The sequence below is a fragment of the Heterodontus francisci genome, chromosome 2 (assembly GCF_036365525.1).
Source record: "Heterodontus francisci isolate sHetFra1 chromosome 2, sHetFra1.hap1, whole genome shotgun sequence".
NCBI lineage: Eukaryota > Metazoa > Chordata > Chondrichthyes > Heterodontiformes > Heterodontidae > Heterodontus > Heterodontus francisci.
The window spans coordinates 51,159,414-51,186,825 of NC_090372.1; the positions used below are offsets into that span (position 1 = coordinate 51,159,414).

The following is a 27,412-nucleotide window of genomic DNA, read 5'->3' on the forward strand; positions in this document are numbered from 1 at the left end:
GGTGGTGAATGGCAAAACCAGTTGTCTGCCATATCCATTCAAGTCTGCAACACTTGGACTTAAGGAGCGGAGATGAGGGTCGTAGCAGAGGGTTTGGCCAGGGCGAGAGAGTAATTTTTTTAATGGGAATCAGGGCATTGAAGGAGAAATGTGGTTGAGCAGATCGATAGCTGCGGAAATGTCAGGATGAACAGAGAGCCAAATGTTTAACAGTTGGGATTTTGAAATTGCAGTTGTAATTGAATGGCGAGAGTTTTTTTTTTAAAGGGGCAGACACAGCAGGAAGTAGGTTTGGGAGGGGGAAGGGGGATATGACGGGTGATACAAGGAAGTGATCAGGGATGGCCTTACCTGTGAATGATAGGTTGGGAGTAGCGAGGCAGCGTAAGATGGCAAGGTCAAGCAGGTGGCCATGAATATGGGTTGGGGAGTTTACATGAGGGAAAGATTAAAGGAGCATAGGAGGGCAGTGAACTCAGAGGGGGAAAATGTCATCACCCCTCAGCCAGGTTTCCATCAAGACCATGATGTTGATGTAATTATCCATAATAAGCTCATCGATGGCAAGGGATTTGTTCATGAGTGAACAGATTCTGGAGGGAGGTGCGGAGAAGGGCGATGATAGCTGATCAGCTGCAGAGTACACAAGGTCAACAGTGGGACGAGTGAGTTGGATGGGGAGGACATTGGCAAAATTAGTCCCCAGCAGGCAGCTGGGTGGAAGGTCATAGAGACAATAGGATGGGGCAGTTGGGATTGCTGCTTGTAATAAGGCAGCTCCGGTTGCCTCAATGAGCCCTTTGGAGGATTCCAAGAGAGACATGAAGAGAAGATGTAGTCTTATCAAGAGGGAGTCAAGTCTGGGGTGATGGCATGAGCGTAAGAAGGTTGAGGAGTACTGAAAGGTTGGGGTAGGGATTTGGGAGGGCAGAGTTCTTGAGAGAGGAGAGGTGAAAGGAGGCATGACAACAGGAGAGAGGGTTCTAGGATGAGTAAAGATAAAAAGCAGTAAAAATGCGGGAGTAAAAAGTGGAAATGCAAGCGATGGGCACAGCTGTTGAGCAGCAACCAAAATAAGCATGCAAATGGATACGGGGAAACTCAAGTCACAAAGACCTGTTTACATAGCAAGTATTATATCCTGTTGGTAAATAAGGAGTGGAGAAGACGATGGAGTCCAGAGTTAAAAAGAGGTCCTGTAGTGGGATAAATTTGATGTAGGTAGGATGGAGTCAGCATGGAGCATCGACGAACTGTTGTCCAAGTTCCGTGACAAGTGTGGCACACAAGTGAAGTCCAGAAGCTATTTGATGGGTAGAGTATTGGTGGGCACACTGATGGAGGTATTTCCTTTAGAATGATGATCCAGGAGGTGTGCAGACAGCAGGTGTGGGACACCAAAAGATGATGGTGAAGTTGGAGGTCACCATAAGATCCAGAAGCAGCAGGGAAATGTACTGCAGCCCAACAGAGTGAATCTCTGGCCAGGAACAGACAGTAGCCGAAGCTGAAAAACAAGGGGAACCAGTTGTCCAATCACAGGCTCAGCAGGGAACAGAAGCGTTGGGGGAATGACTATAAGCTGATCAAAGTTACTTTAAAACAAAATGTACAGCACAGAACAACAAATCAGAAAACAAAACTGAGTCCGTTGCAGAAACATAGGGCTACATTTTATCAGCCCTCTAGGGACAGGCAGAGTGGCATGGGGGCTCATAACATTGCAAGAGAAGGCGGAGGGTGGAGGGATCGTTGCCTTTGCCAGTGCCATTCAAGTTAGTCAGGACAAGGAAGGTCGAGGACAGCCTTCCCGCCCAGAGGCCAGTTGAGGCCCTTAAGTGGCCAATTAATCGCCTCTTAAGGGCCTCATCCCGCTGGCAGGGGTGGGGGGGGGGCTCTCCACCATGTGTGGAGGCCGCCCAGTAACTCCAGGTGGTCTTCGAGTGGGCTGGTGCGGGAGGGGGACCCTCCTGCTTGGGCAATCTGTCTCCCACAGAGGGCCCCTGAAAGCAAACACCCATCATTCTGCAACCCCCCCCCCCCCCCCCCTCTCAACATCCCAACTACCCCTTGCCATGGCCTGCCTGACTGGCCCTGGCAAGCCCGCCCCCACTTAGCTGCAGTCCGGGCACCATGGCTGTACCTGGTCTGGGGGCCTGCTGCAGTTCCAGCAGTGGTTACCACTCCCGGTGGCGCTACTGGGACTACTATGATGCCAGCTCTCTGGCTGCAGCTCTTGGAGGCAGGTTCCCCGTCCTTAAAGGGATGGAGACCCCAGCACCAGGCAGTTAATTGCCCGAGTGATGTAAAATGCAGCCGGGGTCTCCAAATGGCTTTTTGGGCCCAGTGTCAGCACCCCCACCAGCTGCATAAAATTCAGCCCATAGTCATGATGTCTAGAAAAATCCAGGAATTTGGAAGTCAAATTTGAGAAAAGATCCAGTGCTCACTGAGAAAAGCAGAGAGCAGTTTTGGTCAGGGAATGGACAGTTTTGGTTTAACCTAGCAGGTAATTTGTAATTAGGGCTAAAATGCACCCACTTTTAGAGCTAGGGCAACTGAAACAGTGGAAGAGGAGCAATTGGGGGAGAAAGGGTAAAAGGATGGCAGCAGATTAACAACGATAAAGGTGCACATTGAGGAGCTCTTTTGGCAGCTGACCTTTCATCAGAACTCAAGTCGCTGACCTGAAACGTTAACTCTGCTTCTCTCTCCACAGATGCTGCCAGAACTGCTGAGTATTTCCAGCATTTTTTTGTTTTTATATCACTAAAAGATTATCTGGTTATCATCACATTGTTACTTATGTGCACCTTTGTTTTGAGAGTGTTTCTTACATTACAACAGTGACTACATTTCAAAAGTGTTTCATTGTCTGTAAAGCGCTTTGGGATATCCTAACGTCATGAAAAATGCTATATAAACGCAAGTTTGTTCTTTCTTGGGAAACTGGACCTGTCTGTCCCAGAACTGGTGCTAGTGCCCAACAAAGTCAAACTCCTTTTCCTAACATCACACACCTTTAGCCTTTCAATTATTTTCCTAATCTTCCTGTCCTTCCCTATTCCAGTGCCTTGCTCAGGTGGTAATTCTGAATCTACCACTTGTGAAGTTCTGCTTCTGAACTTGTTTTCTAATCCTTCTAAATTTATTTTACAGGATTTCAGAACTTTATTTCTCTATTTCATTGGTTCTCATATGGACTCTGATCGCTTCTTGCAAAATCTGTTCCAGTCTATGTAACATGTTCCTTGCCTGTCTTTGAAAAGCAACAGAGCATCCTGACCTGTGGGTCTGGATTGCAATAGGTTAAGTTCGCCACTCTAACAGTTGAATTCCCAGCCACGACTGCATTTCCAGCTGTGTTGTTATTCTCTCCACTCCAGGTGTTTAATGTTTTTTGGTAACATCGCTGTACATATGGAAGCTAAACCCATGTCTATGAATGATGTAGAGCAGAAAGAGGAGAGTGCCAAGGATGGACCCTTTGGGTAAAAGAGTGGAGATGTGGAGAGAAGCTATTCCTGGAGGTACTCTGGCTATGACCACATAGTTAAGAGTGGAACCAACCAAAGGCAGTCCTATCGAGCTGAATACAGAGAAGTTCCAGACTCCTCCATCACTATCCCTGGCTATATCCCGACCCACAGTAGGGAGGGAGTGGCCTTGGGAATCCTCAACATTGATTCCAGGCCCCATGAAGTCTAATGGCATCAATCAAACATGGGCGAAAAACCTCCTGTTGATTAATACCTACTGTCCTCCCTCTGCTAATGAATCAGTACTCCTCTAAGTTGAACACCATTTGGAAGGAGCACTAAGGGTTGCAAGGAACCAGAATGTACCTTGAGTGGGCAACTTCAATGTCCATCACCATGAGTGGCCTCAGTAGCACCACTACAGTTCGAACTGGCTGAGTCCTGAAGGACGTAGCTCTCAGACTGGGCCTGCGACAGAACCAACACGAAAGAAAAACCTATTTGACCTTGTCCACACCAACCTACCTGTCGCAGATGCATGCATCCATGATAGGAGTGACTACCACACAGTCCTTGAGGAAAATCCCATCTTCACCGTCCATCGTGTTGAGTGGCACGACCACAGTGATAAATGAGATAGATTCAGAACAAATCTAGCAGCTCAAAACTGGGCATCCACAAGGCGCTGTGGGCCATCAACAATAGCAAAATTGTACTCCAGCACAGTCTGTAAACTCATGGCCTGGCATATCCCTCACTGTACCATTACCATCAAACTAGGAGATCAACCCTAGTTTAATGAGTGTAGGAGAACATGCCAGAGCAGCACCAGACATACCTAAAAATGAGGTACCAATGTGCTGAAGCTACAACATAGGACTACAACAGCGGAAGCAGCATGCTATACACCGAGCTAAGCGATTGCACACCAACAGATCAGATCAAAGCTCTGCAATCTTGCCATGTCTAGTTGTGAATGGTGGTGGACATTTAAACAACTAAAGGAGGAGGTGCCATGAATATTCCTGTCCTCAGTGATGGGGGAGTCCAAAACATGAGTGCAAAAGACAAGGCTGAAGCGTTTGCAAACATCTTCAGCTAGAGGTTTAAAGTGGTTCATCCAGGTTGGCTACTTCCTGAGCTCTCTACCTTCAATGATGCCAGACTTTAACCAATTGGGTTCACTCCACGTGATATCAAAACAATGACTGATTGCAAGAGAAAAAGAAAACGCTATGGGCTCTGACAACATCCTGGCTGAAGTGCTGAAGACCGGATCTAACGGCATCTCTTGCCAAGCTGTTCCAGTACAGCTATGCCAACTGGCATCTACACAGCAAAATGGAAAATTGGCCAGGTATGTTCTGTCCACAAAAAGCAGGAAAAATTCAATCTATCCAATTACTGCTGTGATATCCTTGGGACTGGAAAGAGGTTTAGCCAAGTTTGGTATAGGATGTGAAGCAAAGTCAGAGAAACAAAGACTGCAGCAGCTGAACATCAAGGCTTTTACATTTATTCTGCCTTCGTTTCACTTTCTCTTTGCTAGCATGTGTGTTCTACAGCAGCCTCTAGAGTACATAATGTACAATGCAATTGTAATTTCAAAACATTACATTTTGGGAGGACTAACAAGGCAAGGGAACATACAACGGATGGTAGGACCCTAGGAAGTACAGAGGGTCAGAGGGACCTTGATGTACTTGTCCATAGATCACTGAAGGCAGCAGCACAGGTAGATAAGGTGGTTAGGAAGGCATATGGGATACTTGCCTTTATTAGCCGAGGCATAGAATATAAGAGCAGGGAGGTTATGATGGAGCTGTATAAAATGTTAGTTAAGCCACAGCTGGAGTACTGTGTACAGTTCTGGTCGCCATACAATAGGAAGGATGTGATTGCACTGGAGAGGGTGCAGAGGAGATTTACCAGATTGTTGCCTGGGCTGGAGCATTTCAGCTATGAAGAGAGACTGGATAGGCTAGGATTGTTTTCCTTAGAGCAGAGAAGGCTGAGAGGGGACCTGATAGAGGTATACAAAATTATGAGGGGCATAGATAGGGTAGATAGGAAGAAACTTTTTCCCTTAGCGAAGGTGTCAATAATCAGGGGGCACAGATTTAAGGTAAGGGACAGGAGGTTTAGAGGGGATTTGAGGAAAAATATTTTCACCCAGAGGGTGGTTGGAAACTGGAACACACTGCCTGAAGGGGTGGTAGAGGCAGGAACCCTCACAACATTTAAGAAGTATTTAGATGAGCACTTGAAACGCCATAGTATACAAGGCTACGGGCCAAGTGCTGGAAAATAGGATTAGAATAGATAGGTGCTTGATGGCCGGCACAGACATGATAGGCTGATGGGCCCGTTTCTGTGCTGTATAACTCTATGACTCTAACCGCTCAATCAGATGACTCTCAATCATCAGCAAAGTGATGGAAGGTGTCATCGACAGTGCTATCGCATGCCACCTACTCACAAATAACCTGCTCGCCAATGCTCATTTTGGTTCTATCAGGACCACTGAGCTGGAAACCTCATTAAAGCCTTGGTCCAGACAGGGATAAAAGAGCTGAATCCCTGAGGTTAGATTGACTGCCCTTGACGTCAATGCAGTATTTGACTGAATGTGGCATCAAGGAACCCTAGTACAGTCGATGTCAATGGGAATTGGGGGAAATTCTCCACTGGCTGGAGTCATACCTAGCACAAAGGAAGATAGTTATGTTTGTTGGGGGCCAATCATCTCCGCTCTAGGCCATCACTGCAGGAGTTTCTCAGGGTAGTGTCCTAGGTCCAGCTATCTTCAGCTACTTCATCAATGACCTTCCTTCAATCATAAGGTCAGAAGTGGGGGTGTTTGCTGATGATTGCACAGTGGTCAGTTCCATTTGCAATTCCTCAGATAATGAATCAATCGATGGTCACATGCAGCAAGACTTGGACAACATTCAGGCTTGGGTTGATAAATGGCAAATCATGTTCACGCTAGACATGTGCCAGGTAATGACCATTTCCAACAAGAGAAAATCTAACCACCACCCCATGACTTTTAGTGAGATTACTATTGCTGAATCCCCCACCATCAACATCATCCCAACCATCATCTTGGGAGGTTACCATTGATCAGAAACTTAACTGGACCAGCTGCATAAATACCGTGGCTACTAGCGCAGGTCAGAGTTTAGGAATTCTGCAGTGAGCAATTCATCTCCAAATTCCACAAAGCCTTTCCACCATCTACAAGCAACGATTAGGAGCGTAATGGAATACCCCATCCACCACCGCAATCATTCATTCCACCATCGACACACTGTGGCTGCAGTCTACACCGTCTACAAGATGGACTGCAGCAACTTGGTAAAGCTCTTTCGACACTACCTTGCAAGTCCGTGACTTCTAGCACCTAGAAGGACAAGGATAACAGGCACATGGGAACACATGCACCATCAAGCTCCCCTCCAAGTCATGGGTAGGAAAGTTTACAAGGAGGGAGAGGTTAAGGTGGGACAAAATTTACTAAGGATGAACAGTAACAATACAGAGGCTGAAGGAGGAAAGAAGAGGTGTCTTAGGTAGAGGAACTCAGGATGTGTCTGGGGCAGTTGCAAAGCACAATAAGGATGTTAAAAATGTGAGTGAGGTGGAGCAATTTGAGGTGCTCAAAGGAGGTGAAGGTGCCATATGGGTAGAGGGAGGAGACAATGGTATGACCTGGTTTTCAGGGTCACATGATCACCATAGTGGTTTGGGTGGTGCAGGTGGTGGAAAGTATTACCAGGCGGAGAGGCTTTGGTAGGGAGCAAGGTGTAACCGACATGAGCTAAATTTCAGACTTTCAGACAAAGCCAGGATGTCAATGCAGTGGTCCACAATAAAGTTATGGAAGGCAAGGGAGTTTGTGAGTTTGTTTGTGAGTGAATGGAGATGGAGTAGTTGGGGTTGCTGCTTGGAGGGAGGCTTAAAGGGAGTCTTGATGAGTCCTTCAAGAGATTGCCAAGAGTGCCACTGACTTGCTTATTCTAGGGCAAGCAGAGGAAAGGTATCAACTAATACTGCAAGTCCCTTATTGAAACTCTAGATGCTCATCAGAACACCCAGGTCATAAAATGTCACAGCACATGAGTGGTGCTGCTGTTTTTCTCAATATGGGCAACATTGTCTCATCCCACTGTCCTGCTTGCTCCTCACGTCTTTTCATATCGCTCCCTTTTCAAGGAGCTATCAAATTCATTTTTAGAGTTGCACAGATTAGGAGATACGCTTTAGACCAAAGTGTTAGTTGGTAGAAATTGTCTGGAATAATTCTTCTTGTCTTGCTCAGGAGGTTTTGAGGCTCCCAGACTATCTTTTTGGACATGAACGGGGTGAAAGCCACAAGGTTATTGTAACACCTGTATTTTTAATAGCCTGGGAATATAGAGATAGTGGTTTTAGTGACTTGTTTACTAAAACCCCAAGATCTCTCTACTTCTACAGTGCCTCAGGTAAATTTCCATTTCGCACATAATTCATATTAGCCTTCCCTCTGCCAAATCTCATAGCCTTATATTTCCCTGTCTTAAATAGCCTGCTCCTCTGAAAGGCTCACTGCCTATTAAAGGGAGGTGCATACCTGCAACGATGTCTGACAGAAAAATCAGTCAATCATTTCAACATTGGAAGGATGTCTCAGCAGGTTGCTGCCGTGAAGACACTTAGTTGGTAGACAACAACAAGGCATCTGGCTGGCAACCCATGCTGCTGCTGTCCTGGGTGCAGATCTCCGTGCTGAACAGGGCATACAGGTTCTCACTGCAGTCCAGAAAACTGTGCTCCAACATGCTCCAACGGATTACTAGGGTTGCTGAGGTGCCACCCTATGGAGGTGACAGTGACCCTGTGAAGGACGCGCCTGCTGCCCTCCCTCAGGATGACAGCATTCGTGCTCCTTCCACTGCCACTGTGCCAGTTGCTTTGCTGTTGCCTCTCAGCCAGCCAACCCAGACTGTTGCTTTCCATGCTGAGGTGGTACGGCCCAAAGCTGGGCCTTCTAGAACCAGAGCTGCTTGACGGCATCTTGCAAGGCCATCTGCAGTCTCCCTAAGTGAAAGTCAGCAGTTTTCCACCAGCCATGCTGCAACAACAGGGGCACTAGGACAGGCAAGAGCTGCCACAAGACCGGCACTAAGGGAATGCATTAGGATGAATGGTTCATTGTTGTTTGTATAATTGGATGTGTTGCTGGATAAAGGTGTTTTGAAGGTTTTTGGTGGTAACTTTTATAGTTGAATATTGTCCAAGGTGATGTTGTGGTGTTGTAGAGTTCAAGAACAAGGAGGTGTCATGCTAGGCCCTCACCTGCCAAGAATGAGTGCAATGGAGGCAGGTTCAATCGTGGCATTCAAAAGGGAATTAAATAGTTACCTGAAAAGGAAGAATGTACAGGGTTACAGCACTAAGTGAATTGCTCATTTGGAGAGCCAGTGCAACACGATCGGCCAAATGGCCTCCTTCTGAGCTGTAACAATTCTGTGATTCTGTGAGGTGTTTTTCAGTCTAAGATTGACTCTAAGTGGAAAAATTTTAATCTGTGTTGTGACCTGTGGAGAAGTGGAACTAGAATAAACAGTGCACTCCTCCCACCTCGATCGTAACAATAGGCCTGAACTAAGGCTATTTAAAGGGCCACTCAACAAGTTGTGAGTGAGGACTTGTGGGCAAAGTTATAGCTCATGGAATAAAAGGGACGGTAGCGTCATGGATACGAAATTGGCTGAGTGACAGGAAACAGAGAGTAGTGGTTAATTGATATTTTTCGGGCTGGAGGAAGTTTGTAGTGGAGTTCCATAAGGGTCTTCCTTGCTCTTCCTGAGATATATTAATGACTTAGACCTTGATGTACAGGGCACAATTTCAAAATTTGCAGATAATACAGAACTCAGAAGCATTGTGAACTGTGAGGAGGATAGTACAGAACTACATTTAAATATTTTCCCAACAGTTTTTTTTAATCATTCATTGGATGTGTGCATCACTGGCTATGCCAGCATTTATTGCCCATCCCTAATTGCCCTTGAGAAGGTGGTGGTGAGCTGCCTTCTTGAACCGCTGCAGTCCATGCTGTTAGGAAGGGAGTTCCAGTGGAATTAAGGTTTACAGATGTATAAAGCATAACTAGAAATATTACCCAGAACATTGAAACATTCTCCAAATATGTCAGGAGTAAGTAAAGAGGGGCTAGCCCACTAATGGGAAAATGATGTCTGAAGATCTTGAAAATGTTGATGTAAGCAACATTAAATTGAACCCTGAAGCATTTTATAAATATATGAAGTGCAAGCGATTAAAAGTTAGGGAAAAGTTATAATTATTAAGGACCTAAAGGAAAATCTTCATTTAGAGGCAAAGAACATGGCTAAAGTATAAAATAAATATTTTGCATCTGTCTTCACAAAGGAAGCGCATGATGTGAAGACAACATTAAAAGAGGAGAGGGAAGTTATGGACAGGGTAGTAATAGATGGAGAAGACCTACTGAAAAGATTGTTATGAAAGTTGATAAGTTACCTGGTCTGACTGGAATGCATCCTAAATTGCTGAAAGAAGCAACAGTAAGCAATAATAGGCATTGGTCATAATCTTTCAATCCTTATTGGATACAGTAGTGCCGAAGGACTGGATGTTTGCTAATGCCATACCACTGTTTCAGAAATGGCAGAGGAATAAACCATGAAATTAAAGGCCAGTCAGCTTAACAGTGGTGGTGGGGAAGTAAATGGATACAATTAACAGGGACAAAATAAACTTTCATTTGGTTAAGGTATGGGTTATCAATGAGAGCCAGCACAGATTTATTAAAGGCAAATTGTGTCTGATAAACTTGCTTGAATTCTTTGATGAGATAACAGAAGGTTAATCAAGGTAGTGCAGTAGATGTGTATGTGCACTTTCGGGAGGCATTCCATAAAATGCCACACAGAAGACTTATTGAGAAATGGAAAGACATGGAATTAAGGGTAAAGTGGTAGTTGGATAAAAAAAATAGGCTCAGTGACAGGAAGTAAATTGGGTGGAATGATGTTTTTCAGACTGATAGGTACAGTCTTGTTTTCCTGGGGTCAGTTTTGGATCCATTACTCTTTTCAGTTTTTATATAAACAACCTAGACTCGGGTGTAGGGAGCAGCATTAAAAAGTTTCTAAATGATACGAAACTTGGCAAAGTAGTAAATCGTGATGAGGATAGTTATAGGCTTCAGGATGACATAAACAGGATGGTGAAACGGGCAGAAACATTGCAGATGGAGTTCATTGTGGAGAAGTATGACGTGATGCACTTTGAGAGATCTAATATGGTTAGACAGCAAATAAAAGTGTGTTCGTATGTAAATGGGTCGATTTTGAAAATATTTTGAGCAGAGTAACTTTGGTGTCCATATACACAAATCCCTAAAGGTGGCAGCACAAGTTTATAAGGTGGTTAAAAAAGCATATGGGTTATTTGTGTTTATAAATAGAGGAAGAAAATATAAAAGCAAAAAGCAGGCTAGAACTTTATAAATTACTTGCTAGGCCTCAGCTGGAGTATTGTGGACAATTCTGAGCACCATACTTCCTCATCAGGGAACTCCTCTTTGCTGACGATGCTGCTTTAACATCTCACACTGAAGAATGCCTGCAGAGTCTCATCGACAGGTTTGTGGCAGCCTGCAATGAATTTGGCCTAACCATCAGCCTCAAGAAAACGAACATCATGGGGCAGGACGTCAGAAATGCTCCATCCATCAATATTGGCAACCACGCTCTGGAAGTGGTTCAAGAGTTCACCTACCTAGGCTCAACTATCACCAGTAACCTGTCTATAGATGCAGAAATCAACAAGCGCATGGGAAAGGCTTCCACCGCTATGTCCAGACTGGCCAAGAGAGTGTAGGAAAATGGCGCACTGACACGGAACACAAAAGTCCGAGTGTATCAAGCCTCTGTCCTCAGTACCTTGCTGTATGGCAGCGAGGCCTGGACAACGTATGTCAGCCAAGAGCGACGTCTCAATTCATTCCATCTTCGCTGCCTCCGGAGAATACTTGGCATCAGGTGGCAGGACCGTATCTCCAACACAGAAGTCCTCGAGGCGGCCAACATCCCCAGCTTATACACACTACTGAGTCAGCGGCGCTTGAGATGGCTTGGCCATGTGAGCTGCATGAAAGATGGCAGGATCCCCAAAGACACATTGTACAGCGAGCTCGCCACTGGTATCAGACCCATCGGCCGTCCATGTCTCCGCTTTAAAGACGTCTGCAAACGCGACATGAAATCCTGTGACATTGATCACAAGTCGTGGGAGTCAGTTGCCAGCGTTCGCCAGAGCTGGCGGGCAGCCATAAAGACGGGGCTAAAGTGTGGCGAGTCGAAGAGACTTAATAGTTGGCAGGAAAAAAGACAGAGGCGCAAGGGGAGAGCCAACTGTGTAACAGCCCCGACAAACAAATTTCTCTGCAGCACCTGTGGAAGAGCCTGTCACTCTAGAATTGGCCTTTATAGCCACTCCAGGCGCTGCTTCACAAACCACTGACCACCTCCAGGCGCTTATCCATTGTCTCTCGAGATAAGGAGGCCAAAGAAGACTTCAGGAAAGATGTAAAGGACTTAGACAGGGTACAAAGATGATTTACCAGGATATTGCCAGGAATGAGCGATGTCAATTATGAGGAGTGGTTAGAAAAGAAAGGTAGGACTGTTCTCCTTGAAACATAGAAGGTTTAAGTGGTGACCGAATAGACGTTTTCAAAATTATGAGAGGTATTGATGGAGAAGGTAGAGAAAAATTATTCCTTCTGGACAGTAGGTCAATAATTAGAGGTGATAGATTCAAAATTATTGACAAAAGACCTAAAAGGAGAAATATTTTCTGGATCTGGAGCACTGTACCTGAAAAGGTAGTGGAAGCTGATACCATAAATACCTTCCAGGAGAGCAGCAGACAGGAGGGGACCTGCGGGATGAACACTGAGCAGGGAGCAGTTAAATAAAGCCCGAGGATCGCGGCCTACAGCACTTACCTTCTGGGAGAGCAGCGGACAGGAGTCCAGGCGCACCTGAGTTTGAAAAAAAGTGAACAATGACATGACAGGAAAGCTGTAAGGTGATTGGTGGGTGAGTAACTGCTGTTAGGGAGTATCTGTAAATAGCTGGGTTCGTACACTACTGTTAGGATGCGTGTGTAAATAGCTATAAATTAGAAAAAAACTTAAAAGTTATGTAATGTCCCTGTAATTAATTAAGGCACACAAGCAGAAGGGAAAAGATGGTGAATCTATTGTTCTGTTTTATTTTAAAGCAGTAAAGTTTATTACTGAGGTTATTACTACTGTTGGTAACATTTTAGTATTGTTAGGGTATATTAATAGTGGTAAGGTAGATTAGTTTTGGTAAGTGGACATCACAGGGAAGCAGGTAGGTGATTGGCTGGGTGAGACTGCAGAGCTACAAACAGCGCAAGAGGGGAGAGAGAGCGGCGAGGCACAGGGAGCTAGTCTTTTTTTTAGTTTAGAGATACAGCACTGAAACAGGCCCTTCGGCCCACCGAGTCTGTGCCGACCATCAACCACTCATTTATACTCATCCTACACTAAATCCATATTCCTACCACATCCCCACCTGTCCCTATATTTCCCTACCACCTACCTGTCCTAGGGGCAATTTATAATGGCCAATTTACCTATCAACCTGCAAGTCTTTGGCATGTGGGAGGAAACCGGAGCACCCGGAGGAAACCCACGCAGACACAGGGAGAACTTGCAAACTCCACACAGGCAGTACCCAGAATTGAACCCGGGTCACTGGAGCTGTGAGGCTGCGGTGCTAACCACTGCACCACTGTGTCTCCCTAGTCAGATAGTCAGTATGTGGTGGGTATTTTCTTACTTACTTCTTTTATTTTTTCTGCTGTTCTTTATTTTTTCTCTAACATTTAAGTCTATTTATTAAGTAGAAGTTGAAATACCAGTAGTTGGTAGGTGGTTACCTGTTTGTTCATTTTATTTATAACCATTTTATTGTGTTTATTTAACTCCCAATTTTACTGCAGTAAATAAATAATTCAAGGCATGGCAGGGCTTCTCACATCCGTCGAATGCACATCCTGTGCCATGTATGGACTCCAGGAGGCTGCCTATGTCCTGGACAACTGCATGTGTAGAGAGTGCCACCAAATGCAAAAACTCGAGCGCCGAATCTTGGAACTTGAGGAATAGCTGGAGTCACTGGGGTGCATTTATAAGGATGAGAGATACATGGATAGCACGTTTCAGCAGCTTTAGAAAGTGCAGGCAGAGAGGGACTGAGTAGCTGCCAGACCGACAAGAAGGACAAGGCAGGTAGTGCAGGAGTCCTTGGAGGGAATTCCACTTTCTAACTGGTATTCAGTTCTGACTGCAGATGGGAGAGAAGGTTCCTCTGGAGAGTGCTGTGAGATTCATGGCCAGAGCACCATGGGTGGCTCAGTTGTGCAGGGAGGGAGGAGAAAAAGCAGGAGAGCAATAACGATAGGGATTCTACAGTTAGGGGAACAGACAGGCGTTTTGTGGTCGCAAATGTGATTCCAGGATGGTATGTTGCCTCCCTGGTGCAAGGGTCATGGATATCGCTGAGTGGATACAGAGCATTCTAGAGGGCGAGGATGCACAGCCAGAGGTCATGGTCCATATTGTTACCAACAATATTGGTAGAAAAAGGGATGAAGTCCTGCAGGCTGAGTTTAGGGAGTTAGGAAAGAAATTAGCAATCAGGACCGCAAAGGTAGTAATCTCCGTATTATTCCCAAGGCCAGATGCTAGTGAGTATAGAAATAGGAGAATACACCAGATGAATGCGTGGCTGGAGAGATGATGCAGGAGGGAGGGCTTCATATTTCTGGGGCATTGGGGAAGGTGGGACCTGTACAAGCCAGACTGTCTACACCTGAACAGGACCGGGATGAATATCTTTGCAGGATGGTTTTCTAGTGCTGTTGGGGATGGTTTAAACTAGATTGGCAGGGGGATGGGAACCTGAGGGCAGTTTCAGATTGAACAAATTCAGGACAGGGAACGGGAGGCAGAAAATTAGCGAGTGACTCTGAAAAGACTGAAGAAGCAAAGGTTAAAAAGTGTGCAGCACAGGAATTTGGCAGTGTTAAAAGGTATTTATTGAAATGCAAGGAGTATAGCAAATAAAGCATGATATCATTGCTATAATGGAAACTTGGCTTAAAGAGGGGTAAAAATGGCAGCTCAACATCCTTAGATATAGAGTTTTCAAGCAGTATAAAAATCGGGTATAGGATTATTGGTTAGAGAATCAATCATAGCTGTGAGGAGGGATGAAATGCAAAATGAATGATCATATGAGGTCAAATGGTTTGAGCTCAGAAATACAAAAGGGGCAGCCACACTACTAGGAGTGTACTATAGACTCCCAAATAGTGAGAGGGAGATAGAGGAACAAATATGTCGGCAAATTTCTGATTGCAAAAACAATAGGGCAAACTCCTTCATCAGACAATGTATCATTTTATGTACAAGCAAGAGTGGTTATCAATAATGAATGAAACACTATTTGGTGATGCATAATACATAGCAAGATTGTTCTTAGGTTATGGTTTTAAGGAAGCATTGAACTAAAGTTAGCACCTTGTCATGAACACATGCTGTGCCGAATGATTTTTTTAATCCACCAGCCGGAAACCAGATTTTTAAAAAAAGAAACAGATGACTGCTATCAGTTAAAATTGGGGATTTCACCTACCTTAACATCAACTGGGATGCAAACAGTGTAAAGGGCACAGAGAGCACAAAAGTCTTGAACTGTATTCAAGAGCACTTTTTTAGCCAACACTTAACAAGCCCAACGAGAGGGGGCAAATTCTAGATTCAGTCTTAGGAAATGAAGCTGGGCAAGTGAATGAAGTAGCAGTGGGTGACCATTTTGGAGATAGTGACCATAATACAATTAGATTTAGCATTATTCTGGAAAAGGACATGGATAGAACAGGAGTAAAAGTTCTAAATTGGGGGAAGGCAAATTTTACGAAGGTGATCAGGCGAAAGTGGACTGGATACAGCTACTTGAATATTAATGATTTGGGCTTTTTTCTGGGAGGCATGATTGGGAAATTTGCAGATGACACAAAAATTGCTTGTGTAGTTGATAGTAAAGAGGATAGTCGTAGACTCCAGAATGATATCAATGGTTTGGTTGAGTGGGTGGAAAAATGGCAAATGGAATTCAATCTGGAGAAGTGTGAGGTAATGCATTTGGGAAGGGCAAACAAAGCAAGGGAATACACGATAAACAGGAGGATATTGAGAGGGGTAGAGGAAGTGAGAGACCTTGGAGTGCATGTCCACAGATCTCTGAAGGTGGCAGGACAGGTAGATAAAGTGGTGAAGAAGGCATATGGAATATTTTCCTTTATTGGCCGAGGCGTAGAATACAAAAGCAGGATGTAATGCTGGAACTGTATAAAACGCTGGTTAGGTCACAGCTGGAGTATTGTGTGCAGTTCTGGTCACCACATTACAGGAAGGACATAATTGCTCTGGAGAGAGTAGCGAGGAGATTTACAAGAATGTTACCAGGGCTTGAAAATTGCAGCTGTGAGGAAAGGTTGGATAGGCTAGAGTTGTTTTCCTTAGAACAGAGGAGGCTGAGGGGTGACTTAATTGAGGTGTACAAAATTATGAAGGGCCTAGATAGAGTAGACAGGAAGGACCTGTTTCCCCTAGCAGAGAGGTCAATTACCAGGGGGCACAGATTTAAGGTGATTGGTAGAAGGATTAGAGGGGGCATGAGGAAAAACTATTTCCCCCAGAGGGTGGTGGGTGTCTGGAATTCACTGCCTGGATAAGTGGCGGTGGCAGAAACCCTTAACTCAGTTAAAAGCTACCTGGACCTGCACCTGAACCGCTGTAATCTGCAAGGCTATGGACCAGGTGCTGGAAGGTGGAATTAGATTGGGTGTCTAGTTTTTTCGGCCGACGCAGACACGATGGGCTAAATGGCCTCCTTCTATGCTGTAACTTTTCTATGGTTCTATAATTTTAAAAGAGTACTTGACGATGACGAACTTACAAAGTTATGAAAAAAAAGCGGGGTGTGGGACTAAGCTCTTTCAGAGAGCCAGCACAGGCATGACAGGCTGAATGCCTTCCTTATGATTCTACTTAACCATTATTTTTTAACAGAGTTCACAAAAGTCATGTGGGGAAAAATGACAGAATTGGGGATTCCGTTTAAAGGTGAATGCAGACTGAAATCCCAAGGTTTGCAAACTAACAAATATGACCCCCATCTTCAAAATGGGACTGCCTGGCGAACCATAAACTCCCAACCCATTTCAATCGTTTCTTGTTGGGTCCACTTTTTTTGCTGTGGCCAGCATTAAAAGTGTAAATTAGCCAGAGATCTGCTTCAACTTTGACTTGGGGAAAGCAACAGAGACCAGGCACTGGACAGGAAAAAGTGGAAAATTTTAACTGTACAGTAATATCTGACTCTGTTTGGAATTTATAATTAGAATTTTCAATCAGAATTCAGGCTGACATTTCAGTGAAGTACTGAGGGAAAGTTAAATTGATAGAGTCGCCAGCTTTCAAATAAGGTGTTAAGCCATGGTTCCTCTGCCTGCTCAAGTGGACATGAAAGGTCCCATGGCACAGTTCAAGTAGAGTGTTCAAAGTGGCTAATATTGCTCCCTCAACCAATGCCACCAAAAGCAAATAATATTGCCATTCATTCATTTGCTGTTTGCGAAACCTTGCTATGCATAAATGTGCTTCTACGTTTGTCTACATAACGGTAATGACTGCTTTTTAGAAGTAATCCATTGGTTGTAAAGCACTTCAAAAATTCTGAGGACATGATAAATTGCAGTACAAATGCAAGTTCTTTCAGACAAAGAGCAATAACTACTACTGTCACTTCTGTTTGAAAGAAATAAGGTTTGACAAATCATTTTTGTTATCAATTTCTTCCTGTAGTGGAAACTACAACAATATTTATAACTCTTGGCAAATGGATTTTCTATGAGGCCCAGCTGGACTGCTTTTAATATACGAGATTAGATTATAGACTCACTAGAGCTTTGCTGTGTCAATGTTTAAAACTGAATAGATGAATACCTCACTTAATGAAGTTTTTTCAGAATTGCAGATTTGTTTTCTGTCTCAAAATTTCAGCAAAACCTCTGCAAATCTGCTTTGCTAAAGATCTACTTTTGCTTCATATTGATGAGAGACATTAATCTGGAATGGATACATTTTTTTTTCCACAGCAATGTGTTAAATTACTTGGAGAACTAGATGGTACTGTGATGCATTTGTGTAGTGCTTTCACATTCTTGGATGCCCTAAAGTAGTTCACAGATAATTCATTACTTATGAAGTGCACAGTTGTTTTGAAAATAAATATGGCAAACAATTTATGCACAGCGATGTGCCACAATCAGCAAACAACATAAATGACAGCAAACAACAGTTTGGGTAATATTGGCTGAGGGACACATGCTGACCATGCCACTGGGAGATTTCCCTGCTCTTATTTGAATAATGGCATGGATACTTATACATCCACTTGAACAGGTAGGAAAAGTCTCAGTTTACTGTCACATTTGAAAGATATCATCTTACAATGCATCACTTGAACTACATTTGAAAGCTAGCCTAGCTTATGTTCTGAAATCTATAGTAGGGCTTGAACTCATGGCCTTCCAGCTCAAAGGTGAGAGTGCTGCCATTAAGACAAGCAGTCAAGAATTTGGTATAGGGTTTAAAACTCTACTTAGGATTCAACTAAGGTATCACATTTTTGGATTCAGCTTGAGTGAGTAATCTAAGAGAAGAGAATGACGTTAGGGACAAGAGTGCAGTGTTTTGTCAGGAGCCGAACAATATAGTTTTGGTTTTGCAAAGGTGAAGTTAGAGAAAGTTCTGGCTCAGCCATCACATCTGGGCAGGATTTTCAAGATGTGTGTCATATTGGATTAGTTTGGAATATGGAAGGATACCAACTAAATAATCAAACAGCAATAATAACCTGTGGTAAAGAATTAAAAATCAATTCTGAGAACACTATTGTTTGAAGTCAGACTGTCATTGGATCTTGCTGCATTTCAGTGAATGCTGAGATCCTATGAACATATGAACATATGAATTAGAAGCAGGAGTAGGCTGCTCAACCCCTTGAGCCTGCTCCGCCATTCAACAAGATCATGGGTGATCTGATTGTAATCTCAACTCCACATTCCTGCCTACCCCCAATAACCTTTCACCCCCTTGCTTATCAAAAATCTATCAACCTCTGCCTTAAAAATATTCAAAGACTCTGCTTCCACCGCCTTTTGAGGAAGAGAGTTCCAAAGACTCACGACCCTCTGAGAGAAAAAAAATTCTCCTCATCTTTGTTTCAAATGGGCAACCCTTTATTCTATGTGATCTGGTATTTTAGCCTTTGGCATCTTTTTTCTATGGTTAAACATTTTCAATGAAGGAAAAGTCAAAGATTTATGCCCTGTTGTGTAGAAAAGAAATAACAGCCATCCTGTCGTCATAATCAGTGTACAGAGGATTGTACAGTAGTAACACAAATGCAATGTAATTACCTTTCAAAATTATATATTACGTACACAATGATGCCATGAAGAGAGCAGGGCTTCAGATGATGTGTAAAAAGCAAGCGGTTTATAAATCATAAGAAAATGGTTCTTCTTTCTCATGGCTGATGTAGATGTAGAGCTTATTTTTACATTCAGGTGGATAAACCAGATAATGATGTTAGGACTAATAGAGTGTGTCGCTGTGATGCCTCCTTCATATTGCGAATTGGGCATTGAGTCATTATATGTTCCATGTTCCGTTCTAGGTCACCATAGTTGAACGCTGGAGAGTTTTTGTTGGCCATTTGTGCATCAGGTATCTGCATCTGCCATATTTTAGGATTGTCCACCAGCTTCACGAAATGATCAAAGCCAGGGGTTATCTGCATGAGGTGTTTGGTTGTAACTTCCTTGTGAGCTCCATTCAGCTTTTGAAGCTTCATCAAGGTTGAATTCACAGTGTTTAAGGTTAACCGTGTGGATCCATAAGGGCTGGCATGACTTCACACAGTGTTGAGGGACATTGTCAAGGCATTGGTGGATGGGGAGTCATTTGTTTTCCACGATTCATTGGACTTCTTGGAGGGTTATGAAATTGCAGCAAATGAATTAGTGAACGATGTGTGACAGCAGATGTGTGAACTTGAGGGGTCCAGTGATATACTATGTCACTGCGTTCAATTGGACATCAACATGTTGAGTGTTGCTACGTCTGGTCCGTACTGATGCACAGTACTTACTAATGTCCAAAGGAATGATGTTGATCCCTAGTTTGTGCTTGCCAGTTCGTAGACCAGTTTGATTCTTGTCTTCATCTTGGCTGCTACCACCTTCAGGTGGTCATGGAAGGTTAGCATGTGGTCCTGCTTAATTTTGAGGTGATGATGCATAGTATTGCTGCAGAAGGTACCTTCAGGGCTCACTTGCTGATAACAAGATAGAATGCAATGACTGTTGTATTGTAGGTTGTTTTGTATCTGCTGTAGCTTCTTTATTTACCCCCGCACCATTACGTCTGGTGTCCCCCAAGGAAAATTGTCCAGGAATGTCCTGTTCACAAAGAGCAGGACAAATCTAATCCGGCCAATTACCACCCCATCAGTCTACTCTCAATCATCAGCAAAGTGATGAAAGATGTAATTGACAGTGCTATTAAGCACCACTTAATGACCTGCTCACTGATGCTCAGTTTGGGTTCTGCCAGGGCCACTCCGCTCCTGACCTCATTACAGCCTTGGTCCAAACATGGACAAAAGAACTGAACTCAAGGTGAGGTGAGAGTGACTGCCCTTGATATCAAAGCAGCATTTGTTCGAGTGTGGCATCAAGGAACCCAAGCCAAATTGAAGTCAATTGAAATCGGGGGGAAACTCTCCACTAGTTGAAGTCATACTTAGTACAAAGGAAGATGGTTGTGGTTGTTGGAGGCCAATCATCTCAGCCCCAGGACATGGCTGCAGGAGTTCCTCGGATAGTTTCCTAGGCCCAACCATCTGCAGCTGCTTCATCATTGACCTTCCCTCCATCATAAGGTCAGAAGTGGGGATGTTCGCTGATGATTATACAATGTTCAGTACCATTTGTAGCTCTTCAGATACTGAAGCAGTCCATGCCCATATGCAGCAAGACCTGGACAACATTCAGGCTTGGGCTGATAAGTGGCAACTAACATTCACACCACACAAGTGCCAGGCAATGATGATCTCCAACAAGAGGGAATCTAACCATCTCCCCATGACGTTCAACAACATTAACATCACTGAATCCCCCTTGTTGAGTGATTGCCTGTGACGACATGCTAGAGTCACTGTGCTATCCTAACACCAAGGGGCTAGTCATGTAAACAGTTAGCTCTGCACTGTAATAGCCGTTAATAAAGCTGTTTGAGATCTTCAATCGACTGAGTTCCACACATCTCATTTATGTTGCATCAGAGAAAATAAAAAGCTTCTCATTACATGGTGGCAGCTGTGGTGAGAAGACAAAATCCAAGATTGAAGACTACAGAAAAACAACTTTATAAACTACCTACAGCTAAAAGTAAGAAAGTTAAAAGAAAGACTGGCCCAAACAGTGTAAAGAAGGAAAAAAAATGACCTCCAGCTGTAGAGGACAGAGCAGAATGACAGGCTGCAAATCAATCACTGTGAGCGAGTGAGTCAGTGTGCCGCCAGTACAGGAATCCCCGTTGAAAAAAAATCTTTGAGGTGCTTGCAAAGCTGATTTTTGTTAAAGGCTCAGTAAAAGAAAAAATTGGGAAAATGCAATCCTTATCTCAGGCTGATCGATTGTTTTCAAAGGCTCCCCCAGGCTGATCAGATTTACGTCGTTACAGGAGGCACCTAACAGCAAAAAGCGCGGGAATCCTTCATTCACGCAGATCACAGTAACAGCTATAAATAGAAACCCATTAAAGAACTCCAATGCTGAAGAGCTTTCATTCGCTCAGCCAGAGTTTTTAAAAAACTCATAAAACCACTCAACATGAAGAATTACCTGCTATATAAACAAACTCTCTGGCCACACAAGAGGTGCCAGAGGACCATGTCGCAGGGATCTGGATCACCACTTTTTCCACGGCTTCCTATTAGCAGTCCCAAACAGCTTTGGCTAGGTTTTACTGTGCAATTTGTTGCAACATAATCGATGCCAACATGGTGATGTTGGGCTTATATTGTCTGGGGAAGATGAGGAGTAATTTGCAGGATCAGACCAGGAGGAGCAAGAGCAGAGCGGGATAAGGTGGCATGGTAGAGCCGGCTTGTGGCATGAAGCAGCACAGGCAGAAATTGAATGAGTGATGTTGGAGTGAAGTCAGAGTCCATGCAGAAAGGTAAAATAGCAGAACCTGAGGGAACTAAGAACAATCTAGAGGGTACGTATTGAGGTAAGATCTAAGATAAGGAACTAGAATAATTAAATCGGGTTTTAAATCTTGTTTGTTTTAAAAGTCTTAAGTTTTATTTATGATGTTTATTTATGCAGCCACAGACGTGAGTCCAGGATGGTATGTTGCCTTCCTGGTGCCAGGGTCAAGGGTGTCACTGAGCAGCTGCAGAGCACTCTGACGGGGGAGGGTGAACAGCCAGAGGTTGTGGTCCACATTGGTACCAAAGATTTTTGGGAGCTGGAACAAGACTAGCAAGCAGGACCTCAAAGGTGGTAATCTCTAGATTACTCCTGGTGCCACGCGCCACTGAGTATAGAAATAAAAGGATAGAGCAATTGAATGCATGGCTGGAGAGATGATACAGAAGGGAGAGCTTTAGATTCTTGGGACATTGGGACCAGTTTTGTGGAAGGTGGAACCTATACAGGCCAGACGGGTTGCACCTGAACAGAGCCTGGGACCTGCGGGCTGGTTTGCTAGTGATTTTGGGGAAGGTTTAAACTAACTCAGCAGGAGGATGGGAACCAGGATGGAACATTAGGTAAGAGAAACAAGGTGCACAAAGGATTGGGAGTAATTAACTGTAAAGGATTAGCAGGGAATGTAATGAGGTCTAAATTACGTATACCATGCATGTATGCAAATACACAAATAATAGTAAATAAGGTTGGTGAGCTGCAGGTACAAATAGCCACATGGGAAAATGATGCCGTGGTGATAAGAGGCCAGCTGAGAAAAGGGCAGGCCTGGGTACTAATATTCCTGGATACAAGGGGCTGGATTTTCGTTATGGAGGCAGGAAACAGGCGCCTGGCCTGGTTTTGGGTCAGAAACATGTCTCCGGTGAGAAACTGATTCAGATTCAGATTTTCAAATGTGTAAGCCCTGAATTTGTCTGGAGATGGGTTTCCTGTCCTCTTAGAGCCAGGAATAGAGGTGGGTCAGATCAAGTTTGGGGCTCATGTGGCCACCGCACGACAGCTATCATTCAGGTTGCTGGTTGTCCTGAAGGAGAGATCTGCATTTTATGCCAGTATCTTCCACTGCACCAGAGGGAAGCAAGATGTCACAGGGAAGCTGGAAGTCTGGCACGATGAGCAGGGTGAACCTTTGCTTCATCGGTGCCCACTTGGATCTAATGCTGGAGGCCCTGAGGGAGAGGAGGGAGGTCCTCTTCCCGGAGGGTGGAAGAAGGAGGCCACCTCATTGTGTAACAGGGGAACCTCTCTGTTCAGTGTTATCCCCCTCTACTGCCTCTTCCTTCTCCTCTCTTACCTCCTGCTCCTCCCCTGATGAGCTGTCTCCTTCCAGGGCCTCATTGCCCTCAAGACCCACACCACTCTGGAGTGCCATGTTATGGTGTGCGCAGTAGACCACCAAAATGACAGAGACCCTTGCAGGAAGGTAGTGGAGGATGCCACCCAATCGGTCCAGGCACCGGAATCACATCTTTAGAAACCCAATGGCCTGCTCAGTGGTTGGCCTGCTGAGCAGGTGGGATTGGTTCTACCGCCTCTGTGCTGCTCTCTGGGGCTCCCATAGAGGGGTCAGTAGCCATCTGTTCAAGAGATTTCCCTGCCCCCTTGGATCCATCCACGCACTTTGGGGGATGGAGTGAAGATCCGAGGCAGCCTGGACTGGCAGAGGATGAAGGAATCATGGCAGCTGCCAGGAAAGCGAGTATACACATGGAGGAAGCTTTTGTTATGGTCGAGGACCAGTTGGACATTGAGGGAGTGGAAGCCCTTCCTGTTGATTGATCTCACTGGCTCACTGGTCGCTGGGTGCCTTGATGGCCACATGGGTGCAATCGATGATGCCCTGTACCTGGGGGAATCTAGTGATGGATGTGAAACCCAATGCTCTCTGTGCCAGTGTGGCCCATCTGTGTCAATGTGGATGTATTCCCCTGCCTCCTGAATATGGCATCTGTGACCTGCTCGATGGCCTGATGAGCTGCCGATTGCGAGATGGCACCTAGGTCCACAGCTGATGCATGAAATGAGCCAGGTGCATAGAAATTCAGGGCAAAGGTGACCTTTTCGGCTGCAGGTGAGGGGTTGCGACGTTTCAGGTCATTGTGAATCAGAGCAAATAGGTCCACGACCATCTGCCTGGATAGGCATAGCCTCCTACGGCACTGGCGCTCTGTCATTTGCAGGTAGCTGAATCTTGCGTGGCGGACCTGAAGTCTAGGGTAGCGCCGCCTTCCCTTTGCAGCCTCTGCTGTGCTCCTCTGGCCTCTTGCTGTCCAAGAGGTTGCACCTGCTGCAGCTCATCCTGGCTGCTCTGTCCAATGTCAGAGTAGCCTGTTCCCAGCTGAACTCCCTCAGCTGTGCTTTGTGCATTCACCAGCCTTTCCCTGTTAACCCCAGCTGCCTAAGTGATGCCAGTGGTCTCACGTCCCTCTCCGGATTCCTGCAACTCACCACTGAGAAAAGCAAGTCTTACAGCTTCAACAGTGGCGACTCTGTGACACTTTTGGAGCAGATTTTTATCTTGGGCCTCTGCATTATGTAAATCAGTCCTTCCCATAGCCCTCATGGTCCCCCGCAGTGTTCATGACTTGCACACCCTGCCGTTTTCCAGCTTCGCATTTTTCCTGATCCCTTCCTTTGGAGATTGTAACCTGTTGCTGATGAGCTTGTTAATGAGCTCAACAGGCACTTAATTTTGCAGGGTTGCTGTTCCCTCCCTCCCTCCCAGCTTCCCTTTAAAAATGGCTTCGGGTTCTGTAGGCGGCAGGACCCAGTGCCAATTGGCAAGAATGTGATTCTTAATTCACGTGCGCACCCGCTCTCGCCCCCAGGGGGCTTTAAAAGTCTGGCTCATGGTGGCTTCAGCCATTTCCAATTAGGGGCTTTGCACACACTTGGTAATGTGTAGCTCCCCTACCTTGTGATAGTGTCGTAGGTGACTTCTTCCATTAGGAGAAGGCATTGGAATCCGTGATGGTGTTCTTCACGTATATAGATCCAGGTCATACTTCAGATATCTAGTTGTGGACTAGAATATTATAGAATATGGTATCTAGACTGATCTCTTTGTGTATAGTGGAATACTGCTTAACTGAATTGACTGATGAAGTGAAGTGTTTGGACTTCTAACATGCCCTTGGATAGTTATTTTTGTCAAATTGCAACTGGCACACCCTCTAGTACCTGAAATCTTTAATTATCCAACCATGGTTTTTCCGAAATGATTTGAATGAATGGTGTTCCACAGAGGTTGATGTATGATGATATCCGATTGGATATCCAAACTGAAGGATGGTCGCATGGCGTGTAGTTGTTTCAAGTCAGCAATAATCTTAATTGATAAGGCACATAGGTCTATACCAATTATCTAAATTGATGAATGCTTTATTTGTCACTTTCCTGTCATTATGTAATAGTCAACATTTCTAGAACAAGTTTCATAACTGTCATAATTCATTTATCTACAACTTGGCTCCTGCTGGTTCTAAGTTAATGGACTCTTTGTTTCTTATTCCAGTGTAACCAACACTGCACAATCGCTTAATTATAGTCATGCTCCTGGCACAATTTCTTTTTCTAAGCTGCAGTGTGGTGCAGAATACAATCAAAAAGGGGGAATTGAAACAATATAAGAGCAAAGAAAGAGTATAGGGAAAGATAAGCTTGTAACATAAAAGGGAACTCAGAAATCTTTGAAAACATATAAAAAGTAAAAGGAAAGTGAAAGGAATGGCGGGGCCGATTAAGGATATAAAAGGAAATCTTCTTGTGGAGGCAGAGGGCATGGCTGAGATATTGGGCTGGATTCTATAGGCCCTATTTTGGCATCATGTGAAAAAACTAGCGGCCTACACACTCGAGCCGCACGTCACGGAGCTGCCACGATCTTAAATGTGGCGGCTCGTTCACATGCCTGGGGCGGCTGCCACTCCCGATGACATGGAGGGGGCGGGCAAGCCGGCAATGGCGTCAAGCGCCACTGCGCAGGCGCCAGCACCATTTTTAAAGGGAGTTTGAATTTTGAAAGAGGCGGAACATTTAAAAGTCTTAATAATTTAAAAAATATTTCCATCCCCTCGCCCACTACTGCCCCCGTAGCCTTACATTTAATCCCTTGCCCACTCATCCCCCAAAATACTTACCTTGACTATACGTGACCCTTCCCCCCCCCCCGACAAGGTTCACAAACTCTAACCCTGAACCCCTTCCTACCATCCCCCCGACCAATCAGAAGAGTTTGACCCCACTCCCCCGCACTGAGAAAAGTTCCTCCTCCCCCCTTCCCCACAGGAGTCGCACCTCATTTCCTCGGACGGGGATCTGAAGGTGCGTCGATGCCGGCCTCTAGGATGGAGATCGCAACCTGCTGTCTGAATCGCAGCGGCCGGCATGTTAATGAATGGTAAGTGCCCATCTAAATATTGTAATGCGGGTCCTGTCGCCGAGCAGCGGGCGGGACCAACATGAGGCCTTGCCACCGCTGCCGAGATCGGGATGGATCTTGCCGGCGTTGAGGTTGGTGGCAGGCGTTATCTGGAACAATCTTAATGCACCCCTCGCCATTGTTCCTGATATCGAGGTGTACAAGGGAACTTATGCGTGGATGCAGATGATGTGGGCAGGATTCTCCTTCAGAAAGGAGAGGGATGATGCAGACATTGTAGTAAAGGAGGAGGAGTGTGAAATATTAGATACGATTAGCATAATGAGAGAGGAAGTACTAGAGGGTCTTACATCCTTGAAGGTGGATAAATCACCAGGGCCAGATGGATTGCATCCCAGGTTGTTAAAGGAAACCAGGGAGGAAATAGCTGATGCGCTGAGGATCATCTTCAAATCCTCACTGGATACGGGCGAGGTGCCAGAGGATTGGAGGTCTGCGAACATTATACCATTGTTTAAAAAGTGTTTGAGTGCTAGGCCAAATACTTATAGGCTGGTCAATCTGACCTTGGTGGTGGGTAAATTACGAGAATTAATTCTGAGTGACAGGATAAACTGCCACTTAGGAAGGCACAGACTGATCAGGGATAATCAGCATGGATTTGTTAAAGGCAGGTCATGCCTTACTAACTCATGTTTAACCAATTTATTGGAGTTCTTTGAGGGAGTTACATGTGCTGTAGATAAAGGGGAACCGGTGGATGTATTGTACTTAGATTTTCAGAAGGCATTTGATAAGGTGCCACATCAAAGGTTTATTGCAGAAAATAAAAGCTCATGGTGTAGGGGGTAACATATTGGCATGGATAGAAGATTGGGTAGTTAACAAGAAACAGAGAGTAGGCATAAATGGGTCATTTTCTGGTTGGCAAGATGTAGTGAGTGGTGTGCCACATGGATCTGTGCTGGGGCCTCAACTTTTTACAATTTATATAAATGACTTAGATGAAGAGACTGAAGGTATGGTTGCTAAATTTGCTGATGACACAAAGATAGGTAGGAATGTA

General features: G+C 44.8%; 1 protein-coding gene across 4 annotated transcripts in view; it reads left to right on the forward strand.

Annotated features, from left to right (window-relative positions):
- The window catches only part of LOC137384353 (phosphatase and actin regulator 1-like), an 859,907-nt gene that overhangs the window by 188,738 nt on the left and 643,757 nt on the right, over window positions 1–27,412 (forward strand). The window contains exon 1 of one of the 4 annotated variants that reach the window (XM_068058335.1): window positions 12,522–12,605. The exons of 2 other annotated variants lie outside the window; for them this stretch is intronic. The gene's annotated coding sequence lies outside the window, so the exon portion shown is untranslated. Of the gene's footprint in view, window positions 1–12,521; window positions 12,617–27,412 lie in introns of those variants that run through there. One more of the 4 variants, XM_068058324.1, reaches the window with a different exon arrangement.